Raw genomic sequence first — 12,826 nt, 5'->3', positions numbered from 1 at the left:
TCTTGGCCTTGTATTTTCATGGTCTCATTCTCTCTGAATATGTATTAGGAAAGGGGAAGTGATGTGAGAGAGACAGACAGACAGAGATGGAGAGTCAGAGTGGCAGAAGAGGCAACATCGTGGGTCACATGGGGTGCCCCAGAATCCACAACAGTCCAAACACCTATCTCCTTCTGTTCATCCTTACTGTCAGCCCTTACTTTTCTATGAAAGACAGAAAGGTCCCTATTTCAGTCAGGTGCTTGAATATTTGTTTCTTGGGTCCTCTTCTTCTGATCCCCTAGTCCTATCCACCACCTTTGTCCAGTCTCCTATCTTCCTTCCCAAAAGATCTCTGAATGCAATCTACTGCTAGGAGGTAGGCATGTCCCTGCTTTCACTTTCTGTACCTCCCTGTGCACAAACACTCAGCTTAGTGAAAGAATAGGGTCCCCATCAATCCAATTTCCACTCTCATTTCCACATCTCATCTTGAGGTGGAGACGTTCAGAGTAGTACAGTTAAGGTTGTTGGGGCCTGATTCTGATGTTCCTAGATCCTAAAGGAGGGCTGAACCCAGAATGTTGGCAGTCTCACAGTACCCTCCTTCACCCTGCCAAAAAGCCAGTAGCCACTCTCTTATCCCTAGAAAATCCAGGTTTTCTTTCACTGAAAACCTGCTCCTACCCCTACTCTCCCTGTCCTATCGTTGTTGCTGCCAAACCACAGTGCTGCCCCAGCTGCATCATCCAGCTGGACTGATCTTCTTCCACTGAATTGCTAGAACCTTCAGTCTTATATTTCCTGCCCTCGGGCAAATATCTTGCCCTCAGGCAAATGCTTGCTTAGGACAAATTAGTTCTTTCTCCTGCCCTACTTACAAGTCTGTGGTTCATCACATTTTTACTTAAAACAAATTAAACACTTTGTTTTCTAACTTGCTGTTATACCATTTTCCCAGCATCATTAGTTCTAATTATTTAGCAAGGAGGGTATGTGATATAGTTGAAAGGGTAAGGAATTTAGAATTGGAAAAGATTGGTTCAAATGTAAGCCTTTCCATATATTTGCTATTGTTCGGTCATTTTTTTTTCAGTTGTGTTTGCCTCTTTGTGACCCCTTTGGGGGTTTTCTTGGCTAAGATACTGAAGTGGTTTGCCATTTCCTTCTCCAACTCATTTTGCAGGTGAGGAACAAAGGCAAACAAGGTGAAGTGACTTGCCCAGAGTCACACGGCTGGTAAGTGTCTGAGGCTAGATTTGAACTCAGGAAGATAAGTCTTCCTGACTTCAGGACACTCTAAGCACTGTGCCATCTAGCTGCCCTGTCTTTCCATGTATGACCTTGGAGAAGTCATAACCTCTCTGACTCTCAGATTCCTCACCTATAAAACCTGGATATTGTATATGAACCTCTGAAAGTAATGCACAATATACAGTAAGATGATTAGAAGCAAATTCAAATGAGTCATGGATTCTGTCACATTGGGATTATCTTCTGTACTCAGGATTCAGAGTTCAGACAAGGTTCATGGGTATTTCTATCATCTTCAGAACCTGAATTAATAAGTTTGCTTTCTTGTATCTCTAAATTTCCTGATTTATTGAATTATCCATAATTAAATATTAGCACCAAAAATATAATTCAACAACAAAAATAGATACCAGATATTTTATACCCATTTCTGAATTTTATACATTATCAAGTACATTAAATACTTGATTCTATACCAACATGAAACTATTTTTCTAGTCATGTGATCTTTCAGCCAATAGCTGAAAGCAAACATTGTACATAGCCAATTCAGAAAGAAAAATCTGTGTTTACTATGTATAGTTGTCCACCATTTCCTGTATTTTTCTTTAAGAACTCCTTGTGTTTCTCCACAAAAACTTTAGGGAACATAGTTTGAGAAATACCACTCTTGATCAATTGAAAGCCATTAGCATCATAGGGAAACCAACTACTCCATTTTTATTTAGCCCCCCCTCTTTGGAATGTGGATGGTACACTTTCCCAGCTCTTTCGTTAACTGCCCAATAGTGTAGGTTTCCCTTAGTCAGTGTCTCCTCTCCATCATTTATTTAGGAGAAGATGGAACCCTTTAAATCATCTGGGAAAGGACAGTGGAAGCAATAAAAAGAAACTAATTTCTTCTGAGAAAACAACCATCCTGCTTACCAAGTCTCCTTCTACCACTTAAATCTACTTATTTGCATAGACTTAATAGTCCAGATTCATATTGTTTAATCTTCTTTTCCAGTGGGAAGCTTATAATATTTATAAATAAATGAAAATGCATTGAAATCCTCTATAACTTGTATCAAGCCCCCAAGTGGAAGAGATCCTGGCACTTTGTCAGGTTCAAACCTTTGTCCTTTTCTTTCTCTGTATACCACAAGCCATTCACTGAATCTGTGTTTTAGAACCCCTTAGTTGACAAATAAGATTGAAACAATAAAAAGCAGTAAGAGTTGATGGAATTTTTATCTAGAGAGAGCTGACTATAACTTTCTGATTGAATTAATATGAACACACTTAAAGAAGGGAAAAATGATCAGGTAAATTTCTGTCTCTTATAGAGGAATGGAAAGGCCTAAGGAAAGCTAAAGCATGCCACTGGCTTTTTTCAATCTCCCAAAGAGAAACTATTCTAGTCTTCCCTTTAGGCTGTTGCTCAGCATCTCTCTCTGCCTTCAAATAAAGCTAGTCTAGATTCATTGCTCCTAACATTGAAAAGTCAGAACTCATGATAAACTAAGTCCCTACCAGAACAGGAAGAAACAACAGTGGATTAGATATCTTCCAATTCTCAAGGTAAGTTTTAAAAATCCCTCTCTTCCTGCTGAGACCATCTCCAGAAGCCTGCTACACCATATTAATCTCCCAAGGACAAAAGCTAATTGAAAGAGTGACTTTAGTGAGCCAGTGAACAGCTTATATTAAGAAAAGATCCAATTTCATGAGTTCTTACTTTTGTGAGATATACTCTGGAAACCAATTAGCCTTAAACGAAGTACTTTGTTCAACTTTGAACTTTCACATCCAATATTGATTCTTTCTACATATTCCCCAAAATTCACAATGTGAATCTCCCACTTTCAAAGTTATGGGAGAATTAAAATCATAGCAAGCTATAAACATAAGGGAAACACATCTTTAAATCAAATCAAAGTTTATTGACTGCAATATGCTATTCTCTATGACAGTGTTAAAACATATGAAAAAGCATATGAAATAAAAAGATGGTGGCTTAAAACAACTGCCTTATACAGATGCAGAAATAGTAATATCTAAAGTCTAAACATTGATTGATCAAAATAAGTAAAGATTATCTTAAAAGAACTCTACAAAACCCCTTGAGTCAATGTTCAATACATTTGAAACTCAAAGACTTCTTGGATCTGAACATCTAATAGCTATTGAAAATTAACCACCAAATAAAAATTCAGAAGCATTTCCAGTTTCCAGTTCACTGAGAATGTTTTGCTGACTTCAAAAGGAAGCTCTGTCAACAGCTTCACTACACCAACGATTCTGAAGTTGGTCAGTTGCCTGCAAACTGCCCAATTTGTTCTAAGACAGGCAGATTTTCTCTGCCCTGAAGAAAATATTGAAACATTTATTAGAAAATGTAAAGTGTTCTCTAGATGACAAGTCCAAGAGTTTTTTCTGTGAAGGAAAAAAAATTCTAGGAGTAAAGCTAGAGAGAAACTGGAGGCAGGTATTATTGGTAGCTAGATGGCTTGGTGGTTATTGAAATCACATATTCTGAGAATGAATAAATATAATGAGGGTGATCTGTTAATGGATTCGTGGATACATGGTATTTTCTGTTCCAATGCTACACAGATGTGAATATAAATACTGGGTACTCTACCTAAGTTGGACAGATTGTGTACTAACAATAAAATGCATCACCTGCTCATGTTTCCTGTACTTACTGTATTTACTCTTTGTAGGGGGTGTGTCCCCAGGATTTCCTTTTCTACAATGCATGGGGCTGAGAGAGCATTGGTTATTGAGAAAACCATCTGGACTACATTGTTCAAAGATCTAGTCGTGAACCTGCAATATGGTGACATCACAACCAGGGAACATTGGTTGTTGGAGTATGAACTACAGTTGTTCTCACTTAGTATAAGTGGACTGTTTCATAGATTACCTCTTCCCCTTGTAGGGCTCATCATGGCCCACCTTTTCCATGGCTCTGTATAAAGTTTAAAAATCAGGCAGCACAAATAGCAAAGAAGAGAGATCCAAGGTTAAATGGTATGAGTGGACATGGGAGAGGCAAGGTCAGTGTAAGTAGACAAGGGAATAGCATGACCAAGATATCCCTGGCCCCTACTCTCTCAGGTTGAGTCCCAGAGAGTATGTCCTACCACAAGATCCAACAGGGGCACCCTGAGGATAACTGTTTCTCACACTATAACTCATAAGCCCCCACTAATGTGTTTCCCATAAAGAGTCAGCCAGTAGACACAATTAGCTTTTAGTGGATTAATAAAATGGCATAGCAAGAATTGTAGTTACAAAATATCCCTCCATGAACCTGGGATGCACAGAATCCACGGAAAGAGTGGATTATAAACTTTGAGTATAATGGCAATGAGGTATGCTTATGCGGAATAGATATAGATAAGGCATCTCACACACACAGGGACTCAACGTCCATTTTCTCCTGACCCAGTCCTATCTTCAGCATACCTCTTGATTGCCAAAGCTAACTCTTTTAATTCTATAGTCAGTTCATTTATTTACTGTTGGGGATAATGCTCTAAGGAGGTCCTTTAAGAAGGGACTGTGGGCTTTGAGTGACTGCCTCTCTGTATTTATATCTGTCTGGAGTGTTGTTTCTGCTTCTTCAATTTTGCCCTAAACTCTTTTTAAATCGACTCTTCAACCACTGGATGAAGTGTCCACAATTGGGTAACTCCACTGAATTTTTGACATGGCCATTGAGGATGGGGCAGGGGGGAGGAATTCATCTGAATTTCTGAACTCTTGAGTCACTGTGTAGAATGTCTTCTGAACGAGTAGATTTGCTTTTAGAAACCATAGTCAATCCCCTTGTCCCCTCAAGAGGTGAAGAGCTGGGTTCGTCTGTGAATGAGGCAACTAACTCAAACTGACTAGATTGTATTTTAATGATTATCTGAGGGTATGGCCAATCTCTATTTGTCCAATGATATTGCTCCTTTCTTATTCAATCAGAAATAGGTGTTTGTACTTTGCAAAGGGATAATAGGGTAGGAAAGTGCTCCCTATTTGATTAAAAATTACTGGTTAACCAGAAAAGCAGGGTGGGATAAATTGGGTTTAGACTAATCTTGTGCCATATTCTATAATAAATTTAAAATGGATATGTGACCTTAATATTAAAGATCATAAAAAAATCAGAAAAGAAAGAGAACATGAAGCTTTCACTACTATAGGTAGACATATTCTTAACTTTAAAAAATAGAACCAAAAGATAAAATACATTATTTTGATTGCATGAAATTAAAAAGCTTCTGTGCAAACAAAACGAATGAATGAAACCAAAAAATAAAACCAAAAAAACGAACATAAGTTAAGAAGTGTAATGGTAAAAAATTTGCCCCTTAATAGGCTCATGTGACTGCTTTGAGCTTTGACCCAGACAGAGAGAGAGAGAGAGAGAGAGAGAGAGGGAGAGAGAGAGAGAGAGAGAGAGAGAGAGAGAGAGAGAGAGAGAGAGAGAGAGAGAGAGACTGGTAGATAGAGAGGCAAATCATTTCTTAATTGCTCACTATCTGTCAGGCATTGTGCTAAAAACTGAAGACACAAACATTAGCAGAAAAGATCATCCAGAGCCTTTGGAGGAAGCCATGCTAAGAGGAAAGGAGATGGATAACAATCCAGCAAAACAGACCAAAATATAGTAGTCATTAGGTAGGAACATAACCAAGAGAGTGAAAAATCATGGAAGCCAAGGAAGGAAAATATTCAGGAAGGAAGAGAGTGTTTTGTCCAATTTCTTCACCTAACAGATCTGAGGTAACTGAAGATAGAAATGACGTGAATTTGCCAGAGCCATACAGGTAGCTAGTAGCAATTTGGAATTGACCCATAGATCCCAATTTCTTGCACAGCAGAAACAGCACTAGATTTGGAGTCAGAGAACTTAGGTTCAAATTCCTTTTCTGATTCTTACTACCTATGCAACCTATACAATTAGGGCCAATCACTTAGCACCATTCCTGGCATATAGTAAGTGTTCAATCAGTGTTTATTGACTTGACATAATCTAGGCCAGGGGTGAGGAACCTGTGACCTCGAGGCCACATGTGGCCTTCCAGGTCCTTGGCTAGGGCCTTTTAACTGAGTCCAAGCTTTACAGAACAAGTCCTTTTATGAAGGGGATCTCTTCTGTGAAGTTTAGTCTCAGTCAAAGGGCTGCACTTGAGGACCTAGAGGGCACATGTGACCTTGAGGCTGCAGGTTCCCCACCCCTGGTCTAGGTTTCTGTTTCCTCATCTATCAAGTGAAATTATTGGCCTCAGTGACCTCTAAAGTCCCTTCCAGAGATAAATCTATATTCCTATAACTTCAAACCCAGTGCTCTTTCTGCTACATAACATTGCCCTCCAACAAATAACAGGATCCCAAATTGTATGGTTCAAGCTAAAAATGCTATGAGACTTCTGATAAGACAGATAGCAACCAAAAAACTTTGGCAGTTAAAAAACAATGATGGAGATTAAGATTTTTTCAGAAATCACTATTTCTCATATTCAACCTGAAATTAAAAAGAATGAACCAAATAAAGAATAAACTACAACCTTGACCAAAATTGCTCTGACCATGTCTATCAATTAGGATTAAATACAAAAGCAATTGATCTCACCTACAATGTTCATGTGTTCATACAGAAACAAAATTACTGGTGCATAAGTACCAAAGCAACATGATTTTTAAAGATGAAGCAGTCCTGCACAGGTTCACACGTCATAGGTAATAAGAGACATGCAGTATAATGAAAAAAAAAACCACTGCCCTTTAGAACCATGGTCATTGGTCTGAATCCTATTTCTGCTACGTAGTTCTTGTGTGATCCTGGGTGAGCTGCTTCACCTCTTTGTGACTCAATTTCCTAATCTGTAATATGAAGAGATTAAACTAGATAATCTCTAACATTCCCGAATGAAAAGAAACAGAAAAAATTGAATTATTTTTTAAAAAGTCAAATGATAAGAGATACTTTTTCAGTTTTTATGTTCAGTTAATATATAATAAATTTCTTTAGATGATGTGCCTTTTCGTTTTTAAGCTACCTTTAAATTGTAATATTTAGTTAAAAACAAGAAAATGTAAATTAATAAGTAAAAACACAAGTCATCCTCACAATCAGCAAAATTTGTTATTGAAATGACTTAATTTAATTTTGAAATTAATACTTTGTTAAATTGTGTTCAATTTAAAGAATAAAATCTATAAATACATGCTTATCCACTCCCATATGAACTGTCATCTCTAAATCAGAAAGCATTAGAAGCAGAGGATATCTATCAACAGGTGAATCACTGGCAGATGATCAGGGGAGGTAGGGCTAAACAGCCTTAAGAGAGTATCATTATGTTTATGGAACCAAATGGATCAAATTGGGAAGTCTACATTTTGGATGAGCTCATACACAGTTTGAATAAGCATACATGCCCGTCTTATCCATTTGAATTCCAAAGCTCCCAACTTGCCAACATGTATTTCTAGACCTTGGATACACTGTCTTCCATCTGGCCCTTGCCTATGTGGATAATCAATGCTTGGCCACTTATGGCCTTCTAGTTAGTTATCTCTTAGCCCGCAATACCAGCCTGTGATTGTTAGGCCACTGCTTCATGGAGTGTTTCTGGACCAGCCCCTGGATTATCTTAATCCTGTCTTCATCTCTGAATGAAATCAGTTGGATCCCTACAAACTATGGGGATGGGAACAAAATTTGCAGGTGATTAGGGGCAATTAATAAGGCCTAACTAAGGGAAAGAGAACCTTAGGGAAGAAAAAAAGAACATGATCCAAGTCATGACTTGAAAGAATAAATAGAAAATTGTACATGTTATTGGTTCAAGCTAGAGTCAACAGCGTAAACAAATCCTGGGGAAGTGCATGCAAAATGGTTTCCCTGAGAGGTGACTACCCAAGATTCAAGGTACCCTGGGGGTATGCATTCATTATACTATAGTTCATAAACTCCCCATTCCCTTAGATATGTTTGGTTCCAGTCAGCCATAAGACACAAATAATTCAAAGGAAAGACACTTACTAAAATGGTACACTAAAAACAGTAGTAGCAAAACATCTCTCCCATAAACATAGGATTCACATTCTTACAAAAACACACCATATCAGTGAAACAAATGGGCACATAGAATGGGCACTAATAGAGAGGCATATAGAATGCCAACACTCTTATGGTGATACTATATGGCAGAAAATTGTGAAACACCAGGATCTCAAAAGAAAAATTTCAGGTTACCCAAAAGGAAATGGAATTATGGTGGGTTTAAGTAGGCTATAATATATTATCAATAATAACTTGTAAGTAAGAAGAGGTATGAACATATCATTAAGACCACATATGACTGGAAAAGGAAGTAGAGAAATTATTTAAAAGAGCAAAAAATAACAGATAGACAACCCAAGTATAGCACTAAGTATCCCCAAAATATTAAAAGAGCCAGACAAATATTCCAGCTAATTAGCTCGATTCTCTACAGAGGATTTATAGAAAACTATGGACAAGAATTATGGAAGATTAGAAGGCATAGATGGGTCTCAATTTGCACTAACAAAAAGAGTAGCCACACCAATGTGACCACAGAGCCATTCGAGCATTGAACCAAAATCAAAGTGGAATATAATTCAGATTCTCTGAGTCAATCCTAATTGAACCTCATATTGCTAATCTTGCCCTGCCAAACGTCAGTTTTGGATCACTCACTATCTACTGCCTTCACTCCTATGCACATGCTGCTGTAAAAGCTGGAGAAAACCATGAAACCATGCTGATGAGGTCCCCTACAAACTTATGTTACATTACCTCAACTGGGTCCTCATCGCAGCAAGGCAATCCTTTACACCTCCCTAATTAATTCATTATCCCAATCTGCATGGTGGCTCTTTCAAACCCTTTCATCCTTCCTCAGTGCTTCCCCTCACCTACTCAGCTAAGAATCTCTCCTCATATTTTACAAAAAAAAAAAAAAATAAAAGCCACTCACTGAAGAACTCCTTCTTCTCCCCTCCTCCTCATCTCACATCACCTAAATCCTTTCTGTTACTATTTCTTCCTTCACCTCGGTCTCTCATGAAGTGTTCCTTTTTGCACAGGCTAACTCTTCTACAAGCCTGGATGACCCTATTCCATCCTACCTTCTAAAGCTGATTGCCCCTTCCATTATCCCAACTCTACTTATCTTCCTTTTCTCCCTGACTACTAGTTCCTTCCCTACTTAACAAACATGTTCATTTCTCACCCGTCCTCAAAAAAACCCTCACTCAATCCTTCCATTCATGCTAACTATTGCCCTATATTTCTTTTGCCCATTAAGGCTAAACTTGAGAAGGTCATCTACAACAGATACCTTCATTTTCTCTCCTCTCATTTTCTTCTTAAGTTTTTACAATCCAGCTTCTGACCTCATCATTTCAACAAAATTACTCTGTCGTAGGTCCTATCCTCTTCTCTCTTTGTGCTGCTTCACTGGGTGATCTCATCAGTGCCCATGGATTCAATTATCATCTCCAAGCAGATGATTCTCAAATCTACTTATCCAGACCTGATCTCTCTGCTGACCTCCCGTCTGGCACGTCGAACATATCTAAAATTGAGTTCATGTATGTTTTCCCCAAACTCTCCCTCCTTCTAAACATCCTGTTACCATCAAGGGTACTTTCATCCTTTCAAGTCATTCAGGCTTACAACCTAGGAGTCATCTTGGCTCCTTAATCTCTCACCCCTCTCTCATCTCAGTCTGTTGCCAAGACCTGTCAATTTTACCATTATGATATCTCCCACATATTCCCCCCTTTTCTTGTCTACCACTGCCTCCACCCTGATTCATGCCCTCAGTAACTCACACTTGGACTATTGTAATGACTTGTGTGTTGTTCTCCCTGCCATAAGCCTCTCCCCACTCTAGTCCCTTTTGCACTCAGCTAGCAATCAAAGTAATCTTCCTAAATCCCATGTCTGATCATGTCACTCTACTCAGTAAAACTCACTGACTACTGATTACCTCCAGAATCATATATAAACTCCTGTTTGACATTCAAAGATGCCTCCCCTACCTTTCCAGTTTTCTTACACCTTACACCTCTCCCCACCTATTCTGTGATCCAGTAGCACTGGCTTCTTTCCTGTTCCTTGAGCAAAACACTCCATTTCCTGACTCTGGATATTTTCACTGGCTGTCCTTTCATCTCTGAATCTCTGAATTTCATCTCTTGGCTTCCCTGACTTCATTCAAGTTCCAACCAAAACCCTACTTTCTACAGGAAGTCTTTCCTGATCCCCCTTAATTCTAGTGCCTTCCCTTTGTTGATTATTTTCCATTTGTTTTGAATAGCTTGTTGGTACATAGTTGTTTGCATTTTGTCTCCCCTATTAGACTGTGTGAGCTCTTTGGAAGCAGAGACTTTCACTTTTCTCCATATCCCCACACTTAACATACCTGGCACACAGTAGGCACTTAAGAAATGTTTTCTGACTCATTGACTGGCTAATTGGAGAGTAAAGAGAAGAGACAACAATCTCATGCAGAAATATTCTGCAAATCTCTTGGGAAAAACTAGGTATCTTAAATGAAGTAAAATCTCTAGCTTTAATACAGAAGATGAGTGGTTAACTGTAAGTGGAAGGATCAGACTGTAGAAACACAGGACCACATTGGAAACTGCTTAAGGTTAGGCACAAAAAGGTAGCATACATTTTAAGAATTGTATCTTATCCGAAGTCCTGGCAGGAGTCTGAATTAGATTATTTCTGTTTTCATTTTAACTTTCATTACATCTTTAGTTATCCTACATTTTCATCTTGACTCTTCTAATTATTGACAGAAGAAAGAAGTTAGTCAAATTTGACTTCTAAAATTGGGATCTGTCCTTGTACCTCACTGGACCTCATGTGGATTTTATCCAAATTGGAGCATTTAACTTCATCCAAAATCTCCAAATGCACTGTGTATGATAAACTGGATGTAGGCTGAATTTTTCCAATCCTTGAAGTGGACAGAAGAATAGCAGAAATGTCTTATAAAATATGCTATTAACATGGGCCCATTTCTTTTTTCAGCATATTTAAATGTTAGGTTAGTTCAATGTAATCAGTAATGGAAAAAGAAACATATTCAAGAGAAGTGTATGTGGATGTTTTTGTGAGGGTCATATTTTGCCTTCTAGGAAATGGGGGAGTCATTGGTAATCTTAAACAGGGGGTTTTAAATGTGCAAAACACTATCTTAGGAAGATTAATTTGTCAATAATACATATGCTAGATTAAAAGTGAGAGAGACTTAGAGGCTAGAAGTCTAGTTAAGAGGCTATTTGTAAAAGTCCAGGTAAGAGGAGACAAGAACTGGACAAAGGTTTGTGAAAACAATGAAAAGAAAGGGATGAATCTGAGAGCCCTTGCTAAAGACAAATTGGCAGGACTTAGTCATTGACTACATGTGGGGCAAGAAGAAATAAAATAAGTTAAAGATGACACTCAACTTTTGAGCAGTTTAGTAATGACTGATGGAAATAAGTAAGTCTATAGGAAGATAAATTCAGGAAAAGATGATGAGTTTGGCTTTAGATATATTTAGTTTGAGGTCATGATGGGACCCTGAGATGGAGAGGTCCAAGAAGGAAATTAGAGGTATAAAAGTGAAGTCCAGGAAAGAAGTTGGAGTTCAGGGTCATATGCACAGAGGTAATAGTTGGTGGGTTGAGTGGATGAGACTTTCAAGAGAGGGAATAGAGAAGATTAAGAGCAAAGAAGTATGTGAAGCTTGGATCTTGGAGAACACCTATTTGGGAGCTTTTAAAGAAGAACAGCCAGACAAGGCGGCAGAAAGCAACTATCTGAGAGGGAGCAGAAAAACCTGGGCGGGAGGATTCACCTGGGCTCTAAGAAAGGAGGGGAATGGAGTAAGGGAGGAGGGTCAGTAGCACTAAACGTTTCAAAAAGATCATGAATAAGGATTGGTTTTTTTATCTGAATATTTATGTATAATTTATATATATATAATTTATATATAATATGTAGATATATATAATTTATCTAAATATTCATGTATAATTTTTTTAACCACTGAAATCCCCACTGTATCCCTTACCCTACATTTCCCCCTAAAACATTCCTTTAGATGGTGAGGGAAGAGCAGGTGGGGAAGAGGAGAATCTGCAGCCACGAGGACACATGTGGCCTCCTAGTCCTTGGGTGTAGCCTCTTAAATGAGACCAAGTTTTACAGAGCAAATCCTTTGATTAAGGGGATTTGTTTTGTGAAGTCTGGACACAGTCAAAGGGCTACAGTTGAGGACCCAGACAACCACGTGTGGCCTCCAGCCTGTATGTTTCCCACACCTACTTAGAATTTTAAAAAATTCAAAAAAGAGGAAAACAGTTGAGCATAACTAAGAAAAATATTAAAAAGTTATATGAAGTATTCTTTCCCCATAGTTCATCACTTCTGCAAAGAAGCAGGGGAGATAGCTTCTCATATCTCTTTCTCAAATCCAAACTTGATCATTATAGTTTTGTGACACTCGGTTTCAACTTTTATGGTTGTTGTAGTCAGGTGTATACTGTTTTCCTGGTTCTGCTTATTTCATCTGAT

The sequence above is a fragment of the Notamacropus eugenii genome, chromosome 2 (genome assembly GCF_028372415.1).
Source record: "Notamacropus eugenii isolate mMacEug1 chromosome 2, mMacEug1.pri_v2, whole genome shotgun sequence".
In the NCBI taxonomy this organism is placed as follows: Eukaryota; Metazoa; Chordata; class Mammalia; order Diprotodontia; family Macropodidae; genus Notamacropus; species Notamacropus eugenii.
This window is presented reverse-complemented; position numbering follows the sequence as displayed.